Genomic DNA, 15,077 nt, shown 5'->3' with positions numbered 1-15,077 from the left:
TCCTTTTGTTTAGGGAAGATGGTGGAATGCCACCTTGTTTATGGAATTCCAGAGTTCAAATTTATGAATTTTAGGAGTACATTTCCCAAGACTTAGGTTAAGGACCTCATACTTTTTCCTACTAATTGACATTTTCTCCAACTAAATCCCAAAAAGTCATGGCCTTAGTAATTTATTTTAGAATATTTTCTGCATTCCTATATTTTTCATTTTCTTTTTATTTCAAAGTGAGGTTTAAAATTCCCTTTTGATATTTGCAGCTTTGTTTGAGGGGTGAGGGAGCAAGTTTCTGCTCATTGTGATCTTTTACCTTTATCAGAAGATCAATCAGTAATGGACATTGCTTATGGTTCATGTCACATTCTCATTGGTATAGTCTTTGAGTCCTATCTATGGAATGAAATGCATGTAAATACTTTGTAAGCTGTTAGGTTCAATATGAATTGATGCTCCCCTCCCCCATTTATTTCTCACTAGTGTTGTGGTTCTATTGTCAGAAGTTCATTTTATTTTATTATTTTTTTAAAGATTTATTTATTTATTTATACAAGCACTGGGTACAGTCAGAAGTGTGGGAGGGTGAGAGAATTCACCAGAGCCAGAGCAGGTTGCAGAGCAGGCAGAAGGACCGAAGTACACTGCTGAGGGCAGCAGCGGGCGGCAGGAGAGGTCTGCGTGCCATGTGGGACCCTCACCGGTGGCCTGGGATTGAACCGGCACTGCAGACGGGGCAGGCAGCTTCGCAGCCCAGCGCTCAACTGCTGCACCACCAGGGGAGGCCCCAGAAGTTCATTTTAGAGCCACGTTTTGTGAAAACTTTACTGCAAATTATATTTATCTATATAAAGTCCTAAAGCACTAAGTTATATGTTTCCAAGGGAACACATTCTATATTAGTCTTTCCTGGTTCTGCTACTTTCCCTCAAATCTTTCACAATGCTGTATTTAGAGGCAGATTTATTAGCTCCAGGCATCACTTGCTTTCCTGCGTACACTTCTCCAAAGTATAACTCCCAGGCAAAATGACAGAAAGGCAAATTCGCAAAGGAACAAGTTAGTGTTCTTGTCAGTGCTTGGCCCTCATTTTCAAAAGAGCTGAAAACTCCCCTATTTCATCAACAAAATGTGATTTAAAGAACTCTATTGCCAGCTTGTATCACTGCTGACAGTATGGTGTGCGGAGCTAATTGTCAGAGGGATGAATTCTAAAGAAATATGTAGTGTCTGTGCATCCTGTCAGGCAGGGTAGGTTCACAGTGGCTCAAATCTCCAGGAGCAACTTGTGTCTTCCTTCTTTTTCTCTTGCTTCTTCTCCTCTCTCCATTTTCATCCTCTTCTTCCTCCATGTAATAACTATTAATTATAACAGCAAGATAATATGTTATAAAGAAATTGAGGATTTGTAGCAGATGCCACACTGCAGCAGTAGTGCCAATATCTGGAAGTTGTCAAGAGCCATAGCTGGCATCTCTAAAATTCATCTTCCTAAATTCTGATATTGTTTCTGAAAATCTGTTCTGGCCAAAATCTTACAAGTGCCCAAATCAAGAGTAGTTGGCTCATGTAAAAATTAAAAATGGCTACAAATTTATAAGTATTGCAAACCTTTAAGGTAATTCTTATATTTCTTTTTTAATTATTTTTTTACATCATTGTTCATTTTTTTTAAAGATTTATCCATTTTTTATACAAGAACCGGGGTACAGACCAGATGCACGGAAGGGCAAGAGGACCCACCAGAGACAGAGTGAGGAACAGAACAGGCAGACTGACGAAATACACTGCTGAGGGGAGCAGCAGGCGAGAAAGAAGAGGTCTGTTTCGCCATGTGGGATTCTCGCCTACTGGCCCGGATCGAACCCGTGCTGCAGAGGCTGCGGATGGCATCACAGTGCGGTGCTCAACCGCCTGCGCCACCAGGGGGGCCCATCATCATTGTTAATTTTTAAACAATATTTGTTTCCCCCCACTCCCTCAGGTGTAGTCCCCATATAGTTTCCTTCACTAGTGTACCCATGCACCATCAACTCAGTCCCCTGTGCTCCTCCCTTCCGCCCTCTGATCCCTCTCCCTCCTCCTCCCTTGCAGTGTATCTCTGGATTTATAATTGTCCGTTTTTGCATTGTTGTGTTTTGCACTGTTATTATTTTTTTTACACTGATGTCTTATTTGGTTTCCCTATATTCCTGCTATAAGTAAAACCATGCAATATTTTTCTATTTCCTTCTGGCTTATTTCACTGAGCATAATTCCTTCTAGTTCCATCCACATTGCTGCGAATGGCATGAGTTTATCTTTTTGATTGCTGAATAATATTTCATTATGTGTATATGGCACATCTATTTTTTTTAATTTATTTTATTTATACAAGCACTGGGGTACAGGCCAGAGTCGCAGGAGGGTGAGAGGATTCACCAGAGACAGAGCTGGGAGCAGAACAGGCAGATGAACCTAAAGCACTGCTGAGGGGAGCAGTGGGCGAAACAGGAGAGATCTGCCTCACCATGTGGGATTCTCCCTGGCCAGCTGGGAATCAAACTGGCACTGCAGAGGCTGCAGACAGCTTCACAGTGCTGTGCTCAACCTGCTGCACCACTGCAGAGCCCCTATGCCACATCTTCTGGATCTACTCATCTATTTTCGGGCATTTGGGTTGTTTCCACATTTTACCTATTGTAAATAGTGCTGCAATAAACATAGGTGTACAGGTGTTCTTTTGAATCAATGTCTTTGTGTCCTTTGGGTAGATCCCTACCCAAAGTATTGGAATTCCCAAATAGTGGAATTGCTGGGTTGTATGGTAGCTCCACTTTTTAGTAGACTGAGGAACCTTCAGAAAGCTTTCCATAGTGGTTGGACCAGTTTGCACTCCCACCAGCAATATAGGAGAGTTCCTTTTTCATCACATCCTTGCCAATATTTCTGGTTGCTTGTTTTTTTTTTTTTTTTTTTTTTTTTTTTGATATGTGCCATTCTTGCTGGTGTAAGTTGGTATCTCAATGTGGTTTTTATTTGCATTTCCCTGATAATAAGGGATGTTGAACATTTTTCCATATGCCTGTTGGCCATTTTCATTTTCTCTTTGGAGAAATGTCTCTTAAGTTCTTCTGTCCATTTCTTGACTGGATTGTTTGTTTTGTTTTTGTTCAGTCATGTGAGTTCTTTGTATACCTTTGTAATCAGACCCTTAATAGTTGACTGGAGTGCAAAGATTTTTTCCCAATCAGTAGGGTGTCTCTGTTTTGGTTAATGTCTCTTTTGTTGTGCAGAAGCTTTTCAATTCTTATATTTCTTTATACTAATCTGTTTCTTTGAATTTAGTAATATTGCAAACCTTTAAGGTAATTCTTCTGTTTCTTTAATCTGTTTCTTTGAATCTTAAAATCTGTGCTAATATTTTAAGCAGATAAATTTGCTTATGAGGAAGATATTGCTGATATGAATTATTATGCGTCATAGTAGCTACATTTCTGTCTCTTTTTACATGCACTAAACATTTATAGTCTTGCTCTGCATCTGTTTGACTATAGCAATTCCAATTGATTTCACTCAGCAAATATACAGCAAATAAGCAAACACTCTTTCTTCTAGCACCCAGGGTAGACCACTAATCAATTATGGCATTTGTCTTACTAAGCCTGGAAATGCCTCAGAATCCTCAGAATCCTTCTCAAACAATGTTCCAGTCAGCTGCTAACAATATATCAGTGTTGGCACCTGGTATCAAATACATTTTCCATTCCAGAGTAAGGATATACCTCTGAGAAATAGTCTCATGCAGAAAGACCTCTGGGCAGTGGCATCAGAATATAGGGTCACCAATGGAGTATATCAGAAATCTCTCTAAATGGGGCAACTGTGCAAGGAGAATCAGACAGTGATCCTAATTTCTCAGACCTCAGGAATTAAGAGAAGGTAATTCTGTTTTAAACTTGGGGTAAATATAGGATGGAAATGAAAACAGAAAACTTACATTGGTGTTTTGTCTATAGAGCCATCGATTATCTGGGTAGCCTTCACTCAGATTCCTCTCATTCTCTTGACAGGTTTTTTGTGTTTGAACATGGTACCTAATTATTACATCTGACTGTTCCTTGGGACTAGTGGTTCAGTGGAGTAATAAAGTGGTAGAATGGCAAAAGGGGAAACTTTCATTTTGGTTTTGTTTTCCTACAACAAAAGAAGTGATTTAGGGCCTCTCTGGTGGCACAGGCGGTTGAGCACCGCACTGTAGAAGTTGTCCTTAGCCTCTGCAGCGTGAGTTCAATCCTGGCTGGCTGGCAAAAATCCCACATGGCAAAGCAGACCTCTCCAGTCTCGCTCGCTGCTCCCCTCAGCAGTGTATTTCATCAGTCTGCCTGTTCTGTTCCCTGCTCTGTCTCTGGTGAATCCTCTTACCCTCCTGCGTGTCTGGTCTGTACCCTGGTTCTTGTATAAAAATAAAATCTTTAAAAAAAAAAGAAGTGGTTTAATCCACCATGCTTTTTTGGTCTCAGGGAATTTTATGGTCTTAAACCTTTTGAATACCTCCCAAAGAGGTATATGGGTCATATCTATCAATATTTAAAAATTAAAACTGACCCACAATGAGATATAACCTCACACATGTGAGAATGACCTATATCAAAAAGACCAGAAACAACAAATGTTAGCAAGGATGTGGAAAAAAAGGAACCCTTGTATACATTATTGGTAGGAATGTAGGCTTCTAAGTGATCTTCCTGCTTCTACTCCTCCCCTCAGGAAATATTGCTAATGAGCTCCAAGAGATCCATTCTCTCCTCCTTTTTAAAAATTGTATTCTAATTATCTCAGCGTGACTGAATAGCTCAAAGTTAGAATTTCTCTTCACTCTTACATATGAAGTGGCAGAGGAGATTACAGAGTTGCCTTTGGGTGTAGCTTTGGGAAGAAGTCTTTAGACAGAGCTGATAAATCTGGGAAGAACAAAGGGAAGAGAAAAAACATTGCACCTTACTGCATTTTAATGCCTTCAAAGTGAATGTGGTAGAAAGAACATTATTGGCCACTGATTGCAAAGAAAATCCAGGAGAATTACTGAGACTTTGGCACTGATATCTCTGAATAATGGATTGTTTATTAGCAATCTCTTAACTGTTGTAGTTTATCTAAGACTACTGCCTACACAGCAGTCAGAAAAATATTTTTAAAACGGTTTATAGGCAAAAGCATAAAGAAATGGCTTTGCATCTTTGGAGTAGGCAAAAATTCTTTATACGTTGCCCCCAAATGTACTAAAAAGGAAGAAACTGATGAATTAAAATTTATCAAAGCTATCATCAAAAGATATTATTGGGTATTGAAAAAGCAGATCTCAGAAATGGGAGGAAGTATTTTCAATGTATATATCTTACAAATATGTTATATGCAAAACACATAAAAGACATCTACAAATCAATAAGGAAAATATTATAACCCAATAAGAAAATGAGCATAAAAGACTTAATAGACACTTTACAAAGGAGAATTTAAAAAAAAAAATTTCTATATTTTTACATCATCATTCATTTTTGTACAATTTTTTGTTTCTCCTCTCAGGTGTTGCCCCCCAAAATTACCACCATTAAGACATCCATGAACCATCACCATAGACTCTTGTGCTCTTCCCTCCTGTTTCGATACCTCTCCCTCTCCATTCCCTGCAGAATGTCTCTGATTTATAGTAGCCTATTTAATTTTGTATTTTTTATTTATTATAATAATTTTTTTTCCTGATCCCTTATTTGGTTTCCCTATATAAGTGAAACCATCCAATATTTTTCTTTTCCCTTCTGACTTATTTCACTGAGCGTAATCCCTTCCAGCTCCACCCATGTTGCTGTGAATGACATAATTTTATCTTTTTATGATTGCTGAGTAGTATTCCATTGTGTCTTGATCCAGTCATTTGTTTTGGGGCATTTAGGTTGTTTTACCTATTGTAAATAGTGCTGTGATGCACATAGGAGTGCAATTGTCATTTTGAATTAATGTTTTTGTCTCCTTTGGCTAGATTCTAGGAGTGGAGTTGTTGGGTCATATGGCAGATTCATTTTTAGTAATTCGAGGAACCTCCACACAGCTTTCCATAGTAGTTGGACCAGTTTGCATTCCCATCAGCAATGTAAGAGGGTTCCTTTTTCTCCACATCCTTGCCAGCATTTGTTGTTGATACTTTTTTTTTTTAATATTTATTTATACAAGAACTGGGATGCAGGTCAGCGGTACCGGAGGATGAAAGAATTCACCAGAGAGAGCAGGGAGCAGAACAGGCAGATGGACCGAAAGCACTGCTGAGGGGAGCAGCAGGCGAGGCAGGAGAGGTCTGTGACGCCATGTGGGTTTCTCCCTGGGGGGCCAGGAATCGAACCCGTGCTGCAGAGGCTGTGGACAGCTTTGCAGCATAGCGCTCAACCTGCTATGACACCGGGAAGGCCCTGTTGTTATTTTTTTAATGTTGGCCATTCTTACCTGTGTGAGATGAGATCTCGTTGTGGTTTTGATTTGCATTTCCCTGATTATAAGTGATGCTGAGCATTTTTTCATGTGCCTGTTCGCCATCTGTATTTCCTCTTTGGAGAAGTGTCTTTTAGCTCTTCTGCCCACGTTTTGTCTGAATTCTTTATTTTGTTTTGTTGAGTTGTGTAAGCTCTTTGTAGTTCTTTGATATCAGTCCCTTATCAGTTTTGCGGAGTGCAAATATTTTCTCCTAATCAGTAGGGCGTCTCTTTTTCTTGGTTACTGTCTCTTTTGCTGTACAGAATCTTTTTAGTTTGTTGTAGCCCCAGCTGTTTATCTTTTTACAAAGGAGACTATCTAAATGACCATTAAAACATATGATATATGCCCAACTTTTTAGTTACTAATAAATAGAAAGTAAACATGATCAAGATTAAACTAATAAAATAACACACATTTACCACCATAGCTAAAATTGGGAAGACCTACAGTTTTATGTGTTGAAAAGTATGTGAAACATTGCTAGTGGATGTATATGTAGATAAAACAATTTGGAAAAACTGTTTGGCATTATTGACTAGTGCTGAATGTAATGAATAGCTACCCTAACAATTTGCTCCGAAGTAAAATTCAACAGAAATGTATTCATAATATATGAGACTAAATAATTGTCTCCTAAAGATCTCTAGATCCTAATTCTCAGAATTCTCTCATATGACAGAAGGGACTTTTTAGGTGTGATTAAATTAAGGCTGTTGAAATGGAGATACTATCCTTGATTATCTGGGTGGGCCTCATATAGTCACAATGATCCTTATAAAAAAAGGACTCAGGAGGACTCAGAGCCAGAAAAAGCAATATGATGCTGCAGCAGAAAGTGAAGTGACAGGGTGACAAGTCTATGAATGCCAGCTGACTCTAAAACCAGAGGAGAAAGGATTCCCCCAGAGACTCCAGAAGGTACTAGAACCATGCTTGGACTTAATTTCAGACTTCTGACCTTATAACTATGAGAGAAGAAATAATGTATTCATTAATACTGTATCTAGAAAGTGTATTCATTTGTTGAATACATCAAAAATGTGTCAATGAATTCTAAGTTGACAGTTATTTTCTTTCAGCACTTTAGAATATTCTTGTTTCTTTCCTCTTTCTAGTCTCTCCTTTTGTAACTTCTATAGACTTTCTAGCCTCTGTGTCTCTAAACTTCTTCATTGTGTCTGTGTATTTCCTTATGCTGTTCTCTGGGTAGTTTGCACAGATGTATATACACTTCATTAATTTTCTGAGTATAACTTATCCACAAATCATAAGGATAAGTCTAAGTGAATCATTTTATTTCTTTTAAAGATTTATTTTCTTTTACACAAGAACTGGGGTACAGTCCAGATGCGCGGGAGTGTGAGAGTTTTCACCAGAGACAGAGTGGGGAACAGGCAGACTGACAAAATACACTGCTGAGGGGAGCAGCGGGTGAGACAGGAGAGGTCTGCTTCACCATGTAGGTTGCTCTGAGGCCGGCGGGGATCGAACCGGCACTGCAGAGGCTGCGGACAGCTTCAGAGCGCTGCACTCAACTGCCTGTGCCACCAGGGAGGCCCTAAGTGAATCGTTTTAAAATAAACCCTGTAACCATGATGTAGGTTAAAAAATAGAATTTTGGTAAAAAAATACATAAAAAATAAAAAATAATATATAAAAAATAGACACAATTTTTGCTACTTAGCACAGAATATAGCAAGTAATGTAAAAATGCATGAATTATTAGAGACCATCATATTTTAGGAAAGTGAACCATTGTCAATTATTAGTTATATCTATGAATATTCCTTAATTTAAAATGACAAAACTATCTTCAATATTTATTTTGCATTCTTAAAAAAAATTGAAATTATGACTGGTCCATTTAAAGAAAATTTTGGGACCTTTAAGCTGACATTAATCTTACTCATAGGACTACTCAGGCATCTTTTGAGAACAATATTTTAAAAATACACTTCTTAAAGCTAAAATGGTTTTCTAAAAAACCAGTTGATTGAATAATGTAAGTCAGAAAACATATATACATTTTTACTTTTGATTACAGAATGTATTTTTAAAGATTATACATTTGAAATATGTGTTATGTTTACATTTCATTTAGTCCCAATTATATGCTCAAAATCCATTTGCATGTATAAGATTGTCTATCATTTGATTGCTTTGGAGTTTTATAATATTATAATAAAGTTTTGTAATATTATAATATTAAAAAAATAGAATTTTGCCAGCACCCAGAAGACACCTTATGTCCTGTCCCAGTTATTAGGGCCTTCTTTCTACTAGTAGTGACTATAATTTCTTTAACATTCCTGTTAATGGAATATGCTAACAATGTCAGTGGATCTCCTGACAACAGATTCTTTTTGTTTTGATCTTTTAATATCATAACTTAGCTCCATTCCACAAAGATGTTTTTATTGACTATTGAGCATTAAAATGACAGTAATTTCTTTTGGTACTTTGGAAGTGCAAATGTTTGTCTTCTTGTTTCTATTAGTTTTATTGAAAATTAAATGATGAATTTTATTGTGGATCCCATCAAGCTATTCTGTTTGCCTCTCCTATAACTAATCTTTGATTTTATATCTTTTATTTTATATCCTTTATTTTATCCTTTATATCCTTTGTTTTTCATGTTCATGATTTTACTATCATATGCCAATGTGGATTTGTATTTTTTATTTTTGGATTACCTAATGCAACCTGAGTCTGTGGCTCAATATCCTTTTCTAGTTGTGAAAAATGCATAGCCATAATATTTTTAGGTATTTTTTGCCCCATTTTTTCTGAGACTTCAGTAACATATGTTTTAGTTTTTTTCTGTGTTGCCTATGTATCACTTATGTAATATTCTCTATTTTTACTTTTCTTTGTTTCTCTGTATTTTATTCTTTAAATTTTCTTCTGAATTATTTTCCAGGTAACTTACTCCTTTTTCACATATACTTAATATACTGTAAACCCATGAGTTGTTAATTTGTTGATGTATTTATTTATAACTAGAATTTCCACCTGATCTCCCCCCCTTTTTGGTATCTATTAAATATTTTCAATTTCACTTTATATTTCCATGAATATATTAATATGTTTCTTATTTGGATTTCTTGTGTGTCTATATTTATTATCTGTTTTTCTCCTGCTTGTGATCATGTTGTATTTTCTTCCTATATCTTCCTTATTTTTTTTAATATAAAGTGTGCATGTCACATGAAGCAGGAGGAATAATTTAGGGGTATGAAGATATTATTTTCCATCATAGAGGATTTATAGAAATTCTGGGAGATGGCTAGAAATTCCAGTTCTAGAAAATCTAATTCAGTCAGGGTTTGACATGACTCCGTTTTGTTTTTTTGTTTGTTTGGGAGTATTATTCTTATTGGATCAGTTCTTTTTTTTTTTTAAGATTTATTTATTCATGCATACAAGAACTAGAGTACAGGCCAGATGTGTGGGAGGGTGAGAAGATTCACCAGAGACAGGCTGGGAAGCAGAACAAGCAGACTGAAATACACTGCTGAGGGGAGCAGTGGGCAAGACAGGAGATGTCTGCTGTGCCATGTGGGTATCTCTCCTGCTGGCCAGTATCTAACCCACACTGCAGAGGCTGCCGGGATCGAAACTATGCTGCAGAGGCTGTGGACAGCTTCACAGTGCTTCGCTCAACTGCCTGTGCCACCAGGGAGGCCCCTGGATCAGCTCTTATAAAGCTTGTCTTGTGATAGTGCTTCATTCCTAGGGTATATTTCTTTGTGGTCTCAAACCAAAGTCCAAGGTATTTATCATAATCCCTATTCTGGACAGGTAGTGAACTCTATTTTTTTGTTACCTTTGTACCATGAATCTGTTAAAAATCCTGCTAAGTTCCTGATTCTCCCAGGTATGTCTTCTGGTATGAGCATGTATGTGCATTAAAGAAGTGTCCCTAAATGTAAAGCTCTTCTATTGTTTTAAGTTTTACTCCTACATCTTGACCTTTCAATTCATCCCTGCCTTTTTAATCCTTGAGTGAAATGAAAGATTTAAGAAATATTTTGCTGGCTTTAATAGTTGTTGTTAGCTTGAAGGTTGATCTTTAATTTTTTGTTTATAATTGCAAATGAGAGGAGTAGTTGCTAGGTTTTTTCATTTAAATTCTATTTTATTATTTTTAAACTTCCTGTCCTCTTCTATAGAGTCTTCTTTCTTTTATCAATATATCATGGATTCCTTTTTAAAGTCTTTATTTGTATCCTAAAGGTAAATTATCTCATTATGTTAAGTTAAGTCTCAGCAATATGAAGCTGTAGGCAGCTACTGCAGGAGTTTGACCCCTGGTGGGTCTTCTCACCACCTCCTCCCACTCCTACACTTCTGGCCTACACCACAGCTCTTGTATGCATAAATAAATAAATCTTTTTAAAAAATTATTTCATTATGTCTGCTTAATAACTATATAATGGAAACTTCTAAACGGCTATAATCCTTTTGTTTATTGTGGATTCTCTAAAAAGCAAACTCTAGTTTTAAAAGCAAGATTTATCCTTTAATTATTGTGTGACTTTAGGCAGTTAGCTTAAATTTTTAAGGCTTATTTTCCTACATGGTTTTGAAATGGAAATTGTGATTAATATAATTTCCATAGCTAACTGTGCAATATAGCTTTTTATTTTTACCTGTTCTTTAATATAAAGTATGATGTTCTTTGGACTAGTTGTTTTCTTTCTACTAGAAAATGATTAAAATATTAATATTTTGTTTTGTAGGCATATACAACTTGCTATTTTGGAGCTCCCTGTTATCACAATAATTCATTCTGACAGTACCTTGACAGATGGGACTCCAGTTTTTCTGCTAGAGAAACTTGGGGATTTTTGCTTCCAGCAATATGAAGGGCTCCATCACCTATGAAATGTACTGAATATAATGTAACAATTTTTTAACATTCACAAGGAAACACCTCATTGTCTAAAAGTAAAGAAAATGCAGGAATCTGGGTTGGTAATCCAATGCTGCATTTGTGGCTGCATGAAGGTATTTTCTGGTACCAGGAGATTTGGTTTTCTTGGCTGAAATAATACCTTGTACCTTGTGATTCTATAGCCAGTTCCTCCAAAGGGATATTTTCTCAGAATAGTCTTTCGGAAAAGAAGGTCTTCTCATCAGCAAAGGTACATGACACTTGTTCATCCTTGGCTCAAGCTTTAGATAAGTGAATGATAGTACTGTATTTCTTAGCAATTCCTAAGTATAATCCTGACTTCATGTGAAGTTGGTACTTTGATCTATATAATCCCAAACTTAGAAATTATTATAATTTCTGGCAGAAGTAAGTAAAATTACTCTCTAGAAAATTCACTTTTAAGATAGTTCCCCTTATTTCCATAGATTTAGATTAACTGAGCTCAGAATTCAAAATTTTAAAACACTGAAGGTACCAGTCATGAATGAGAATCAGTACGAGCAAACAATAGTTAAAAGCATGCTAGAATATCAATAGGAATTTTGTTTTTTGTTTTTTGTTATTTTGGTTTGCTTGTTTGTTTGTTTTTTACCATGAAAGAGACATATAGGTTTATAGGTTAAGAGGAAAACAGAATTAAAATGGAACAATCAGGAGAAATAATTGATGGAACTCCTGTAGTTCATTGGAAGAGAGGCGGCAAGCAGAGGTCAAAGGACCCATTCTTCCCCTGAGGAAGGGAAGCTTATGTTGAAATGCTGAATTAGAAATAGGAAAGACCTTCTTGCATTCATGGTTCAATTTTCTCAATATTATAGGAAGACCATAGGAGGTGAGAGTGGATAGTGAAATTGGTAGCCTGAGTACATGGGAACAGTTTGTATTCTGCAGGAAGGATACAGTGATAAACAAGAAAGAGAGAAGGACTGATGATCAGTGTCGAGAGCCCAAGTATAGACATAGGGATTTGAAATACATTCATTCTGTGAGATTGTGGCATTTTCTGTTACCCATGGAAAGATGGAAAAGCTATAAAAAAGCAATTACAGCTAAAGTCATTTAAACCAAGTGCAAACAAATAACTGGAATTCTTGCATCAAGATAAAAATGAAATTTTATTCAATATTCAGATTATATAAAAGAAAAGAATTATATATAGGAACTTTGAAAATGTTTGTTGATTTGCAATGGCTATAAATTTTGAAATTTTCATTCCAGAAAGAACAAAAATAAGTTATCCAGAAAATGTACTTGACAAGTGCTGAACAAATAAACTCTATTTGTACATCTTTAGTTTTTAATTGATTAAATTGTCAACATTTTAACTTGTTTTATCTTTTTCTTTAAATGTATGTGGGAACTTATGGAACAAAAAAATCAACCTTAAAACTCTTTCAAAAAATATATTCAGAAACTGGTTAGGTACTGTGCATGGTAAATTTGAAATCTTGACAGTCAAAGAGTAAGTGTATGCATGAATTTTAAGTGGTTTCCTATATCATCATTTCAATGCTACTGGAATCCTTCACAGTGTTAGGTATTCTAATCATTTATTGATCTTCTGGTAACTGGCATGGCAGCTGCAACAAAAGCTCTACTACATTTCTGTCCAGAATTGCTGCTGCACCACAGCACCTGCTGTGAAGCAAATTAAGAATGGATGAGAGATCCTTGTTGATTTCACACCCAGCAGGTTAGGCATGAAAAAAAAAATGCTTTGCTTCAGGAGATCCTGAAATAAGAGAGAAAATAAGGAGAAATGAGGGAGATTGGAAATAATAAAAGGTGAAATGATTTCAGAAAAGTAAATAAGATAATTTTTTTAAAAATCACAAAATTCGGAGGCTACTAGAAGAAATACCATCACCAGTAATGTTTTGGCAAGGGAATTAGACTTGGGAATGCCCAGAGTCAAAGGAAGTGGGGAATTGATCTGATTCCAGTGTTCTTGGCATCTTACAGAGTTCTCTGGCAAGCAAAGCTTCTCCAGAGGCTGCTAAATGGTTAGTACTCACCAGGGGAAGTTTATACAGAATATTAGGTAATACAGAGTCCTGTTTAACTTAGTTGCTACATTCACTTTTGGTGCTGAGGAACTCATGAATTGCCAATCTTTTCTTTTTGTTATTTTATCATTGTAATGTTTATTTTGAGAGGCAATGAGAATAGAATGGGATATACTTTCAGCTTGACTAAAATAATATCATTGCCAAGAAACTTCTCATCAAATATCTTAGTCTCATTGTTTTGACTCAACCTGGTAAGCTCAAGGAAGCTACCAATTCCAGTCACCCAGTGGTTACATTCTAATCTATTGAGAGCATACTGCTTTAGTTCATTTATGATCTGCTTCTGTTTCCACCTTGAGAGAACAAAGCACTTAATGCAGAGAAACCGAAAATCAACAGAAGCTTGCTCACTGAAAATGTGGTTAAAGGAAAATTTTTAATTTATGAATGAGATAAATGTTACTGTTTCTTATGAAATGATAGTGGTATAAAATGAAAATAGAGAATCTGAAGAGGAAGGGAAAAAGCCCTCATTGCTTAACTCTTATCATAAAGTCTATATTCTTTATTTTATATGGAAGTCCCTCATATGGAGGATACAACAAATGGGAGATGTATAGGTAAGTTTAGATAACTTTCTTAAATTCACCAGACTCTAAGCTCCATGATGGAGAGACCATATTTATCTCAATCAATTTTGTATTTCCTGTGTCCAGCATGTGACTTCCACACAGAAGCAGCAAAAGAAATATTTGTTGAATAAATGAATGAATGAAAATTAATTGGGGTGATGAGGAACTCTAGATCTGTCCAATGAACCCTGCAGGTGATATATTCTGAGAAACATGAACATTCTCAGTTGTGATGCTAATAGTGTTACCTTTTTAGAGGTAAAGGAATGGAAAATATTTGACTTTTTCCTGAGATCTGCTGTTCTTGAGTCATCTGAACTGTGAAACTTGTAACTGAGAATTCTGATGACTGCTAATGTTGAAAACAAACTCAGATATATTCAAAATAGTGACCTCCAAGTTGATACTCTTTTATTAGCTTCTTAAGTAAGGTTTATTTTTAATGTGTCCTACGTATTTAACGAATAGTCCTTATCAAACTGAATACTAAATTATGATGCATCTATTCAAATATTGTCTCAACCAAGAAAAACTTTTGATTAAAGTAACAATCTGCTTGTTAGCTTAATTCAACATATGGGAGCTGGTGTGTCTGAATCCAGGAGGCTAACTCCCATGACAGCAATAGTTCTTGAGTAGTGTAGATTCCTTTTGCTTCCATTTCTGAAAATAAAGATAATGAATATTGAAAAATAATAGAAATCTACTCATTTAAAATGTGGTTTTAAATGTAGTTGAAGAAATAGATGGGCAAATTATATAAGTTGTTGAATGCTGTACTTAGAATTCTGGATATTATTATAGGTGTAATGGGAAGCCATGAAAGAGTGTTAAGTAGAGTGACTTGATTAAAATTGGATTTCTAATAAAATAACTGGCTACTGTAAGGAGAATATATTTGAGCAGGGTAAAATTGTAAGCTAAAGAGGAGTTAAAAACTCTTGGGAACTAGTTACAGAGTCTGCTATAGTTCAGAGTGATGGTTTGCAAATGAAT

General features: G+C 36.0%; 1 long non-coding RNA gene across 5 annotated transcripts in view; it reads left to right on the top strand.

Moving 5' to 3' along the window:
• LOC119252710 (uncharacterized) overlaps positions 1-12,566 on the top strand; it is a 53,535-nt gene extending 40,969 nt beyond the window's left edge. For 2 of the 5 annotated variants that reach the window (XR_008553296.1, XR_005126897.2), the window contains one exon: positions 1,672-2,537. This is a non-coding gene — a long non-coding RNA (uncharacterized LOC119252710). Of the gene's footprint in view, positions 1-1,671; positions 2,538-11,243 lie in introns of those variants that run through there. The other 3 variants (XR_008553295.1, XR_005126899.2, XR_005126898.2) reach the window with 3 other exon arrangements.
• Positions 12,567-15,077: the final 2,511 nt, after the last annotated feature.

The sequence above is a fragment of the Talpa occidentalis genome, unplaced genomic scaffold (genome assembly GCF_014898055.3).
Source record: "Talpa occidentalis isolate TD23 unplaced genomic scaffold, MPIMG_talOcc4v2.1 talOcc4.2, whole genome shotgun sequence".
In the NCBI taxonomy this organism is placed as follows: Eukaryota; Metazoa; Chordata; class Mammalia; order Eulipotyphla; family Talpidae; genus Talpa; species Talpa occidentalis.
The sequence above is the reverse complement of the archived record's forward strand: the minus strand, read 5'-3'. Positions and strand labels throughout refer to the sequence as shown.